This window comes from Myxine glutinosa, chromosome 2 (assembly GCF_964187855.1).
Source record: "Myxine glutinosa chromosome 2, kmMyxGlut1.1, whole genome shotgun sequence".
NCBI classification, from domain to species: Eukaryota; Metazoa; Chordata; class Myxini; order Myxiniformes; family Myxinidae; genus Myxine; species Myxine glutinosa.
Window position 1 is genome coordinate 180,519,533 of NC_136262.1, and position 11,967 is coordinate 180,531,499.

Sequence of the window (11,967 nt, forward strand, 5' to 3'; positions counted from 1 at the left end):
GTGATAAGGGATGCAGGTGGAAATGGAAAATAACTTGAACGCACGATGTCTGCTCGCTCTGTCTGCTCGCTCTGTCTGTCTGCTCTCTCTGTCTGCTCTCTCTGTCTGCTGGCTCTGTCTATCCTATCTGTCTGCTCTCTCTGTCTGCTCGCTCTGTCTGCTCTCGCTGTCTGCTCGCTCTGTCTGCTCTCTCTGTCTGCTCGCTCTGTCTGCTCGCTCTGTCTGCTCTCTGTCTACTCGCTCTGTCGGCTTGCTCTGCTCGCTCTGTCTGCTCTCTCTGTCTGCTCTCTCTGTCTGCTCGCTCTGTCTGCTCGCTCTGTCTGCTCGCTCTATCTGCTCTCTCTGTCTGCTCGCTCTGTCTGCTCTCTCTGTCTACTCGCTCTGTCTGCTCGCTCTGTCTGCCCTCTGTCTGCTCTCTCTGTCTGCTCTCTCTGTCTGCTCGCTCTGTCTGCTCGCTCTATCTGCTCGCTCTGTCTGCTCGCTCTGTCTGCTCTCTCTGTCTGCTCGCTCTGTCTGCCCTCTGTCTGCTCTCTCTGTCTGCCTGCTCTGTCTGCTGGCTCTGTCTATCCTCTCTGTCTGCTCTCTCTGTCTGCTTGCTCTGCCTGACCGCTCTGTCTGACCGCTCTGTCTGCTCGCTCTGTCTGCTCGCTCTGTCTGATTGCTCTGTCTGCTCTCTCTGTCTGCTGTCTCTGTCTGTTCTCTCTGTCTGTTCTCTCTGTCTGCTCGCTCTGTCTGCTCTCTCTGTCTGCTCGCTCTGTCTGCTCTCTCTGTCTGCTCGCTCTGTCTGCTCTCTGTCTGCTCACTCTGTCTGCTCTCTCTGTCTGCTCTCTCTGTCTGCTCGCTCTGTCTACTCGCTCTGTCTACTCGCTCTGTCTGCTCACTCTGTCTGCTCACTCTGTCTGCTCTGTCTGCTCTCTCTGTCTGCTCACTCTGTCTGCTCTCTCTGTCTGCTCTCTCTGTCTGCTCGCTCTGCCTGACCGCTCTGCACACATTATACATGCCCGCTGTCCATGCCCGTTCTCTGTATCCTCTTTGCATGTCTGTTCTCCGCCCATTCTCAACACCTGCTCTTTGAGCCCACGGTCCATGCTCGTTCTCTGAACCCACTCTTTGTACCTTTCTCCTTGATCCACTCTCCGTGCTCACATTATGTGCTTGCTCGCTTGTCTCTCTCCATTGACCAATGTTATATCTCTATCAGGTGGATATTATATCTCCCTCGGGCGGATGCGACGTCTCCGTCGGGTGGATGCGAAGTCTCCGTCGGGTGGATGCGACATCTCCATCGGGCGGATGCGACATCTCCATCAGGTGGATACGATATCTCCATCAGGCGGATACGATATCTCCATCAGGTGGATACGATATCTCCATCAGATGGATACGATATCTCCATCAGGTGGATACGATATCTCAATCAGGCGGATGAGATATCTCCATCAGGTGGACACGATATCTCCATCAGGTGGATATGATATCTCCATCAGATTGATGCAATATCTCCGTCAGGTGGATACGATATCTCCATCAGGTGGATATGATATCTCCATCAGGTGGATACGATATTTCCATCAGGTGGATACGATATTTCCATCAGGTGGATACGATATCTCCATCAGGTGGATACGATATCTCCATCAGGTGGATATGATATCTCCATCAGGTGGATACGATATCTCCATCAGGTGGATAGGATATCTCCATCAGGTGGATAGGATATTTCCATCAGGCGGATACGATATCTCCATCAGGTGGATATGATATCTCCATCTGGTGGATACGATCTAAAGGTGGTTCATCAGGTGGATACGATATCTCCATCAGGTGGATACGATATCTCCATCAGGCGGATGAGATATCTCCATCAGGTGGACACGATATCTCCATCAGGTGGATGTGATATCTCCATCTGATTGATGCAATATCTCCATCAGGTGGATACGATATTTTCATCAGGTGGATATGATATCTCCATCAGGTGGATACGATATTTCCATCAGGTGGATACGATATCTCCATCAGGTGGATACGATATCTCCATCAGGCGGATGAGATATCTCCATCAGGTAGACATGATATCTCCATCAGGTGGATTCGATATCTCCATCAGGTGGATACGATATCTCCATCAGGCGGATGAGATATCTCCATCAGGTGGATATGATATCTCCATCAGGTGGATATGATATCTCCATCAGATTGATGCAATATCTCCATCAGGTGGATACGATATTTCCATCAGGCGGATACGATATCTCCATCAGGTGGATACGATATCTCCATCAGGTGGATATGATATCTCCATCAGGCGGATGAGATATCTCCATCAGGTGGACACGATATCTCCATCAGGTGGATATGATATCTCCATCAGATTGATGCAATATCTCCATCAGGTGGATACGATATCTCCATCAGGTGGATACGATATCTCCATCAGGCAGATACGATATTTCCATCAGGCGGATGCGATATCTCCATCAGATTGATGCAATATCTCCATCAGGTGGATACGATATCTCCATCAGGTGGATACGATATCTCCATCAGGTGGATACGATATTTCCATCAGGCGGATGCGATATCTCCATCAGATTGATGCAATATCTCCATCAGGTGGATAAGATATCTCCATCAGGTGGATAAGATATCTCCATCAGGTGCATAAGATATCTCCATCAGGTGCATAAGATATCTCCATCAGGTGGATACGATATCTCCATCAGGCAGATACGATATTTCCATCAGGTGGATACGATATCTCCATCAGGTGGATACGATATCTCCATCAGGTGGATACGATATCTCCATCAGGCGGATGCGATATCTCCATCAGGCGGATGAGATATCTCCATCACGTGGATACGATATTTCCATCAGGCGGATACGATATCTCCATCAGGTGGATCCGATATTTCCATCAGGCGGATACGATATCTGCATTAAGTGGAAATAATGTCTCCACAAGACCGGCATTCCTGTGTTAAATAGCATCACACACCTCCTTTTGCTTTAATACAAACATTGAGCAATGATCGATGGCTCAAGTCACAGAATATCCTCCCTGTCCCCTTTCCTTGCTTGTGGAGTCTGTTCTCCAGTAAATTAAATGCATTACTTTTTTGTTTTCAGAAATATACATGACTTTTCTCTCCACCTTCCTGTAAATGGTTGAACCACATCGAACTGCAGTTAGGGCAAGACAGCCATGGCATGCCCATCCCATCCCCATCCTCACCCCAACCTCTTGGACAATGCAATTCCACAGTAATCTCCGCATCCTCGCATCCTCACATACTCCAACCCTAGTACAACCAGAAAAACCTTAAACATTCTTTTTCACTTTTCTGCTCTGAAATTAAATGATTTGCTGACTGCACTCTGAAATAATGTTCGCAAATAAATGTAATAGTTACTTTAATATTTAATTGCATTCTTATTGAAAGATCACATACAGGCCTTTTCCATCCCTATGCCAGCATGACAGTTTATCATAAACAAACAGGACAAATTTGTTCAAGCCAAGCAGCATCCTTGGAGTGAGACGGAACACTTGTGCAAATGACTTGGTCTTTTTAAAAGCACTGCGGAAGGGTTCACACCCACAAACCCGAACGATTAATTGTGGTGTAACTGCAGGTTGCTCAACTACTTGTTATAGAATGAGGAACTCATAAAAGTTTACTTGGTGTCCTCTCTTCCACATGAAGATTCCAATAAGTCACATGAAGAATAGTGACATACCCACATCAGTAACCTTCGATGTATGGGAGGAGTGGGTGGGGGGTTTGTACCAGCACAAACCTGGTGAGTACGTGTGGGGAGGGGGTTCAGGGAGTGCGTAATGTATGGATGATTGTCATATTTATTGCCATTACTAGCATGGATCGGCTCGCTGCGTTCGCTCGCCTCTCAACACGTCGCTGCAGGGGCATAGGCTTGTTTTAACTGAGTATAATGACTGAACGTGTGTTGCTGTGTTATTATGATTTACATCAATCATAATACAAACATTTTTTTGGCTCAAATGTATTTGTAATATTGGGGATATTATTTATTTATTTGTAATTTATTTGTAATCTAAAAAGGTCCAAGTGGTCTCAAGCTCTAAATGGTCAAGGGTCCAAGCTATCTAATCTGTCTGAAAGGTGTAAGGGGTCTAAATAGTGTTCATGTCTAAGGGGTCAAAAAGGACCTAAGGGGTGTAACGGTCTAAAGGGTATAAAAGGTCTAAAGGGTGAAGGAATCTAATGGTGTCTAAAGTATTGAATGGGTCTTAAAGGTAAAAAGGGGTCTTGTGGATCTTGGGGTGTAATGGGGCTGAAGGGTCTTATTGGTCTTAGGGGACTTAAATGTCTGTTGGGTCTTATTTACCCAAATAAGGGGTCTGTTGGGTCTTCAAGGGTCTTTTGGTTATTTGGGGTATTTTGGGTATTCTGGGTCTTTTGGGTCTTTATGGCCTCCAGAGTTCTTAAGGGTCTTCATGGTCTTTGGGTGTTTGGGTGTATTTTGGGTCTTTGGGTGTTCGGGGTATTTTGGGGTCTTTGGGTGTTCGGGGTCTTTAAGGGTATTTTGGATATTTCAGGTCTTTGGGTTATTTTGGGTCTTCGGTGTCTGTTGGATCCTCTGGGGTATCTAAGGGTCTTCAGGGTATTTTGGGTCATGAGGGTCTTTGGGTTCTTATATGTCTTTATGGTTCTTGGTGGTCTTAAGTGTCTTGGGGGATCTTAAAGGGTCTTCAAAGTCTAATCACTAATGTGTCTCAGCAGTCTAAGACTCCAAAAGGTCGAAATGTGCATTACAATAGTACACAAATAATAGATTACGTAATTAATGGGCAGGATGCAACTGAGTTCAAATAGTACATAATTAATAGACGTATAGTCACATGGCTTCACGGACGGACGGACGGACCGCGTTTTTCCTTTTTACAATGTACAGTATATAGATATTTGTAGTATTTTGGCCAAATATTTTTCTGTAATTTTTGTATTTTATTTCAATTAAAACATTGATTCTGATATTCAAAAAAATAATTCATTTATTTTACTAGTACACCTATGGGAGCGGCCGGAAGGGTAATGTTATTATCCTCTCTGGGGTATATAGATTACAGTAGATCTAGGCTCAGGTTTGTTCGTCTGTGGGACACACAGGAAGCATGTAGTGCCTCAAGAATGTGGGGTTTTCTCCCTTTCAGTTCAATGTTAAACAGTAATAGCGACTGTTAAAAAGGTAATCATTCGTGTTTGTTGTTTATAATAAAAACCGCTTTGGGAGGCGGATATTTTTAATATTAATTTTGTTTTGTAAAACATGAATATTATGCTATCACAATTAGTGTATTTATTACCTCTGCCACCAAAGGTAGGCAGAAGTTATGTTTTCACCCCTGTCTGCCTGTTTGTGTTTGGTACTTGCGAAAATTGAGGATTTTTCAAGTATGTTGGTTGGTCGTGTTTGTTATTACTTGGCAAATTACATTTTGCCGTGTTGATTGGTTCTATTTGTTTGTTTGTCTGTCCGCTAGCCTATAATCGCCTATAGGTCACAATTTTAAACCGATCCTCACGACACTTCACCAAATGGTAGAGTTGGTTATAAGGAAGAAGTCTATTTATTTTTATGTCAAAAAGTCAACATCGGCCAAAGGTCAACAACTTTGCCGAATTTCCAAAATTGTCATTTTTTATCCGATTGCCTTGAAATTTGAAGAGGAATTGCAAATCAAGTCACTGAATTCAACCACCCATTATTTTTGAGGTCAACATATGCCAAAAGGTCAACATAGGCCAAATTTCTAAAATTGTCAATTTTCATCCGATTGACTTGAAATTTGAAGAGATTTGCAAATTTGGTCACTGAATTCAACTACGAATTATTTGTGAGTTCATCATATGCCAAAAGGTCAATGTAGGCCAAATTTCTACTTATTATTTTAAGGTCAAATTTGTTTCAATGATATTGTAAGTATCGTGCTCTGCACAACGTTTTCTTGTTTGTTTGTCTGTCCACTCACCTACAGACTAAACTGCTCAGCCGATTGTTCTGAAACTTTCGCGGATTGTAGGGTACCGTCCCTGCGAGGGCCCGCGACAAAGTTTCGTAAAAATTCGTCGACGTGTTATGACGTGAAGTTGCAAAAAACGTAAAACATGTTTTGGATGATAACTCTGGAACCGGAAGTCATATCGACTACTGGTCGACGCCAAAATGCTCTTCATTCAATTTCCGACAACTTTCTGATTTGAATGTTTGACATAAAACCAACAAATTTCCTAAGCATGTGGACTTTGGTAGAGTTGGTCATAAGGAAGAAGCCTATTGATTTTGAAGTCAATATGTCAACATAGGCCAAAGGTCACCAACTTTGTCAAAATTCTAAAGTCCTCAATTTTCATCCGACTAACTTGAAATTTGAAGAGGATTTGCATAGTAGGTCATTGAATTGAACTACTACTTATTCTTGAGGTCAACATCGGCCAAAGTTTAACAACTTAGGTGTAATTTCTAATATCCTCAATTTTCATCCAATTGACTTGAAATTTGAACATGATTTGCATATCAGGTCACTGAATTCAACCAACAATTATTTTTGGGACATAAAGGTCAAACGGTCAACATATGGTTAGTTTCTAAAATCGTCAATTTTCATGAGATTGACTTTAAATTTGAAGATGATTGTCATATTTGGTCTTTTAATTCAACCACCAATTATCTTTAAGGTCAACTAAGTTTTAGGGATTTTGCAAGTATTGTGCTCTGCATGATGTCTTTCTTGTTTGTTTGTCTGTCTGTGAACAGGATGTATCAAAAAGTTGTGGACGGATTCGGACGAAATTTGGTGTAGAGGTTGGTTGCAGACAAAGTGATTAGATTTTGGTGAATATCCGGATACCAGAATTTATTAAGTGATTCTTTGCCATTGAGACAGGGCCAAAAACGATATATAGCACTATATCTTGAAAGGTTATTGACGGATTTGGACAAAACTTAGTGGACAAGTGGGGTGTCTAACAAGGACGAATTGATTTGATTTTTGTGAAGATCTGAATCCGGATCCGGATCCGAGAATTTTTTTTATTTTAAAAGTGGTTCTTCACCATTGAGAGACAGGGTCAAAAACGATATGTAGCACGATATCTCAAAAAGTTATGGATGAGTTATGACAAAACTTGCTGGATGATTGGTTAGGTGACAAGAAAAAGCCGATTACATTTTGTTTCAGGTCGAGATGTCGATCCGGTCTCTCAGTGCGACATAAAACATAAACTGTTCATCCTGGCGAATGTATGCGCTCGACCAAGTGCCCGTTCTTGTTACCTTTGTTATTGGAAGTGGTCTTGAAAAAACACCATGGTAAGCTACACTTCAACACAGATTTCACCCAAGGCGAAAATCACCCTGGGGAGGGCGGCAATTTAAGTCGCTGCAACATCCATCGTGTGACACTTTGACCTCCTGGCAAGTTTGATTGAGTTTGGATAAGTAGCAATCGAATCAATCCTGGTCCGACAGATAGACACCAAATTGCGTATTTTAGTATGAAGTCTGATCCTATTAACATAACCTGCCATTTACTCTTCTATATACCGACCCCATTCTTGCATTGATTGTACGCTAACGTAACATTCACATCCATATTGAAAACCATGGCCAAGTGTGACCTCTGGCGCTTCCTGGCTTGATCTGCATCAACGTTTTGAGGACATGCACAGTCTGTAAGTTGGAGCTGGTTATTGAAGCTCATCAAGCCCAGGTAACCATCACTTCCTGCTTTCTATCTATTGAAGGTGTCCCCGGCTTGGGACTAGCGGTGGTGGGTTTAACACTTTGATCACAGGAACCCTCCCCTCTCCATCTGCAGCAACTGTCATGGCATTGCAATCAAGTGAAGAGTTTCTTCGTTCCTTTTTTGAACATCATATCCATACTACTTGACCTAAAATGTGTATTCTAAATCCAGCTCAGAATTTTTACCTTGATCCTTCCATCACTTCAATTTTTAGCAACCAGCCTGGTGAGCTACTGTAGCATGGGTTCTCTCTTTTAAGTCTATAGGATGACCAACCTGATCTTAATCATTCTCTTGTCGCACTATTGCTCAAAAGCATTGATGCTTCTGATCTTCAGCCTAATCACAGAAACTCCAATAATGTTGAGATCTTTATATTTCACAGAATCCCAGATGCAGATGTGATGTTGGGACTCCAGCCCATATGGAAGAGCAGTACTTCATTGAGCTTTTTGTCCCCCGTCGCACCGCGGAGCGAAAGGGGGACTATGGTTTTCCCCTCCGTCCGTGTGTGCGTGCGTGCGTGCGTAAGCGAAGGACCAACTTCTAATCTGGTGTGTGCATGTATCTAGGCATATGGAAGAACCCTATTTAAAATTATGTCGCCACGTCAAAATCCAAGATGGCCGCCGCCATGTATGTCTGAACCTTGTGAGTGAAATATCTTGAAAAATAAGCGAAGTCCCAACTTCTAATCTGGTGTGTGGGTGTATCTACGCATGAGGAAGAACGCTATTGAAAATTGGGTCGCCAGAGTCAAAATCCAAGATGGCCACCACCATATATATGTCTGAACCTTGTGAGCGAAATATGTTGAAAAATAAACGAACTACTAACTTCTAATCTGGTGTGTGGGTGTATCTTCGCATAAGGAAGAACGCTATTGAAAATTGGGTCGCCACGTCAAAATCCAAGATGGCCACCTTGCGTCTTCCACTTTGTCAACTCGCATCACTTCACCGACGGGGGACCTCGGCGTAACGCTTGTTTGTTACTATTGTACAGGAAGTTAATTGCCCACACAATTTAATAACTTTCTTTTTTCACTATTTAAACTATTTTGTGGATGCAACAATGGCTGCTCGTTAAGAAGTGATGAAATCATGTTTTCTCTTATTTGTTTGTCCATGTTGCAGCTGTAATCTATCTGATGTATCAGATTATGCAGATTTATGCTGCTTATGCTCCTAAAAACAAAACTTCATGGTATAACTTCATGGGAAAACTTTATGATTTATGTTTGTTTCTTCATGATATTCCCATTTACATATCGACAGCAACAGAAAAACTACAATATGAGATATGCGCCCTTAAAAAATCACTAGGACTATTCCACACCTGCCCACAGTAAACAAACATGTTACAATCAATCTCAAGTGGTTCTGTAATCACTTATAGTAATGTACGAATAGAAGGCTTTGGACCCCGACTTTGAAAGGAATACAAACAAGTTGAGCTACATTCAAAACACACCGCCCCATGGCAAATCAATAAATAAATAAAATATCCTCCAGCGCGCAACATTGCTGGGGACCTTCAACCTCAACTTTTCTCTCTGTCACCCTCTATCTCTCTCTTGTGATCTTTAATTTTTCACGTGACCTGTATTTGAGATCAAATGTAACAGTGAGTTGACATCTAGCGTGGATGGAGCCATATCCATCGACAAATTTGTGTCAAATTCAATTTTTTAAATACATCAATGAGGTTTCCAGGCCATCCCTGCATAGACAGTGCTAGAGCGGTCTGTGAATGTTAGCCCTATGCAATGGGAGGCAGGGTTCTGCAATCACGTGTGTGTGTGTGTGTGTGTGTGTATGTGTGTGTGTGTGTGTGTGTGTGTGTGTGTGTCGTTGGTTGTTATCTCCAAATGCGGGTTTCAGAAGGTGGAACGGAGCCCTCCCAGATCTTGATGTGTCCATCTTCGTGTGTCTGTCTTGTATATGAACAAAATGATTTTTACAGGACACATGACCTTTGACCCATTGTGCCTAAAATTGAATCATTTCATCATCAACATCATCATCATCATCATCATTAGGTTTATTGAGAATGACAAACACTGGACAAGGCAGTACAAATACTGATTTTTGTCAAGTTTACAATAATAAAATAATATTATTATATGGCTTGGACAGACAATGGTGTACTGGACCACAATGACCTACTCCTTACAGGAACCTCTGATATGCATGTCACATTACCAGATGTTGGTGTTTTTTTTTTGTGTACCAAGTCTAGGCTCGTATAAGAGCTAACACAGAACATATAATAAAGGGAGTGGGAGACAAGAGAGGGAGAGAGAGAGGGAAGCACAACAACAGCAGGGGACAGGGACATCGGGAGATCTGTGGAAGGGAGAGGGCTGGGGCTAGAGCGGGGTACACGAGATAAACAAGATGGACACTACAGTGATTTTCAAGAAGGAAAATGGGGAATATGAAGGAGGTGGGTTTGGGTTGGATTAACAGGGTTAGAAAAGATCAAGGTTTTGGATGGGAGAAGATAAGAGATGGTGGTGAACAGCTGTTTTGAAAACCTGGGGGGAGGAGTGGGATTGAAGAGTTATCTTAATTTGCTTATCTTTCTCTTTTGATAAAATAAGAATTTTATTTCATCTTTGTATTACTGTACATTCTATTGTGGTGCCAAATTTGTTTGAAATATTTTCAGTAGTTCACGAGTTTATTATTGCACACATTATGCATGTGTGTGTATATATATGAATGCTCTCCCAGAGAAGAAGGGAAGTCGGAAGTGAAATGCAAGAACAGAGGTGGATGAGATGGATGAGCCGTTGCAACAGGAGGAGGTCGTGGGGATGGTACAGTAAGGGAAGCATGGCTTGGGGTGGATGAAGCATGAGCGATGGGGAAACGCATGTGTGAAAGAGAGGAGGAAGATGGTTGAGAGGGAGGTGAGAAGAAAGGAGGAGGAGGGGAGATATGTGAAAGCAGTCAGACAGGCACAGCAAGGTGCTTGGACTAGGTGGGAATGTGTGCGGGTGACGACATTGAAGTGGCAAGAGATTTGGAGGATGGAGCCAATATTGTTGAGTTTCCTGTTGTGGGCAACGTATGATGTGCTTCCATCACCAGTAAACTTGAGATTGTGGGGGTTGTTGCAGGAGGAGAGATGTTCTTTGTGTGGAGGTTTGGGAACGGTGCAGCATGCACTGAGTGCATGTTCAGTCGCATTGGCAGCAAGAAGATACAAGTGGCGGCATGATCAGGTGCTGGCGGTGGTGGTGCAGATGGTGCAACAAGAGGTGCTGAGATCGAGAGAGAGAGAGAGAGAGAAGAGTGGAGAAGGAGACCGATGGGGGAGAGGAGTTGTTTGTCAAAGAGGGACAAGTGGTAAGAGGTAGAAAGAGGAGGAGGAGGAGGTGGAAAGCAAGAGGGCTGTCAGATGCTTGTGATTGGCAGGTGGTGGCAGATCTAAAGCCACAATTGGTATTCCCAGAGGAGATCTGTGTGACAAGGTTGCGGCCTGACATTGTCATCTGGTCAGGTGCAACAAGACAGGTCATCTTAGGGGAATTGTCTGTACCTTGGGAAGACAACATGGAGGAGGTGCATGAGAGGAAGAGAGGAAAGTACAGTGAGCTGGAGGCAGAGTGCCGGGAGAAGGGTTGGCGAGTTTCTTGTCAGCCATTTGAGGTGGGGTGTAGAGGGTATATTGGCAATTCCTTTTCTGCATTTCTTGCTCGGCTTGGAGTGTGTGGAACAGAAAGAAGGAGGATGTGTGCAAAGTTGCCCAAGTTGCCTTGAAAGGCTCACTTTGGATATGGAGGAGGTTTATGGAGGCACGTCGAACCGTGTTGGTTGTGCTTGTGGGTGGTGGTTCATTTCAGCTTCAAGGGGTAGTGACTAAGCGTGGAAGAGAAATGGAGATGTGTGAATAGTGTGTGTGTGTGTGTGTGTGTGTGTGTGTGTGTGTGTGTGTGTGTGTTGCAGGAGTGGGTGTGTGTGTTGCAGGAGTGGGTGTGTGTGTTGCAGGAGTGGGTGTGTGTTGCAGCGGTGAGTGTGGTTTTGCATGAATGTGTTTTTGTTTGAGTGGTGCATGTTGTAAGGGTGGTGGTCGGTTGTTTTTTTTTGTTTTTTTGGGTGTGTGAGTGAGTGGATGAGGGGCTGTGTATTCTGGGAGTGGACACGGTTTTGTTGTTGTAGTCT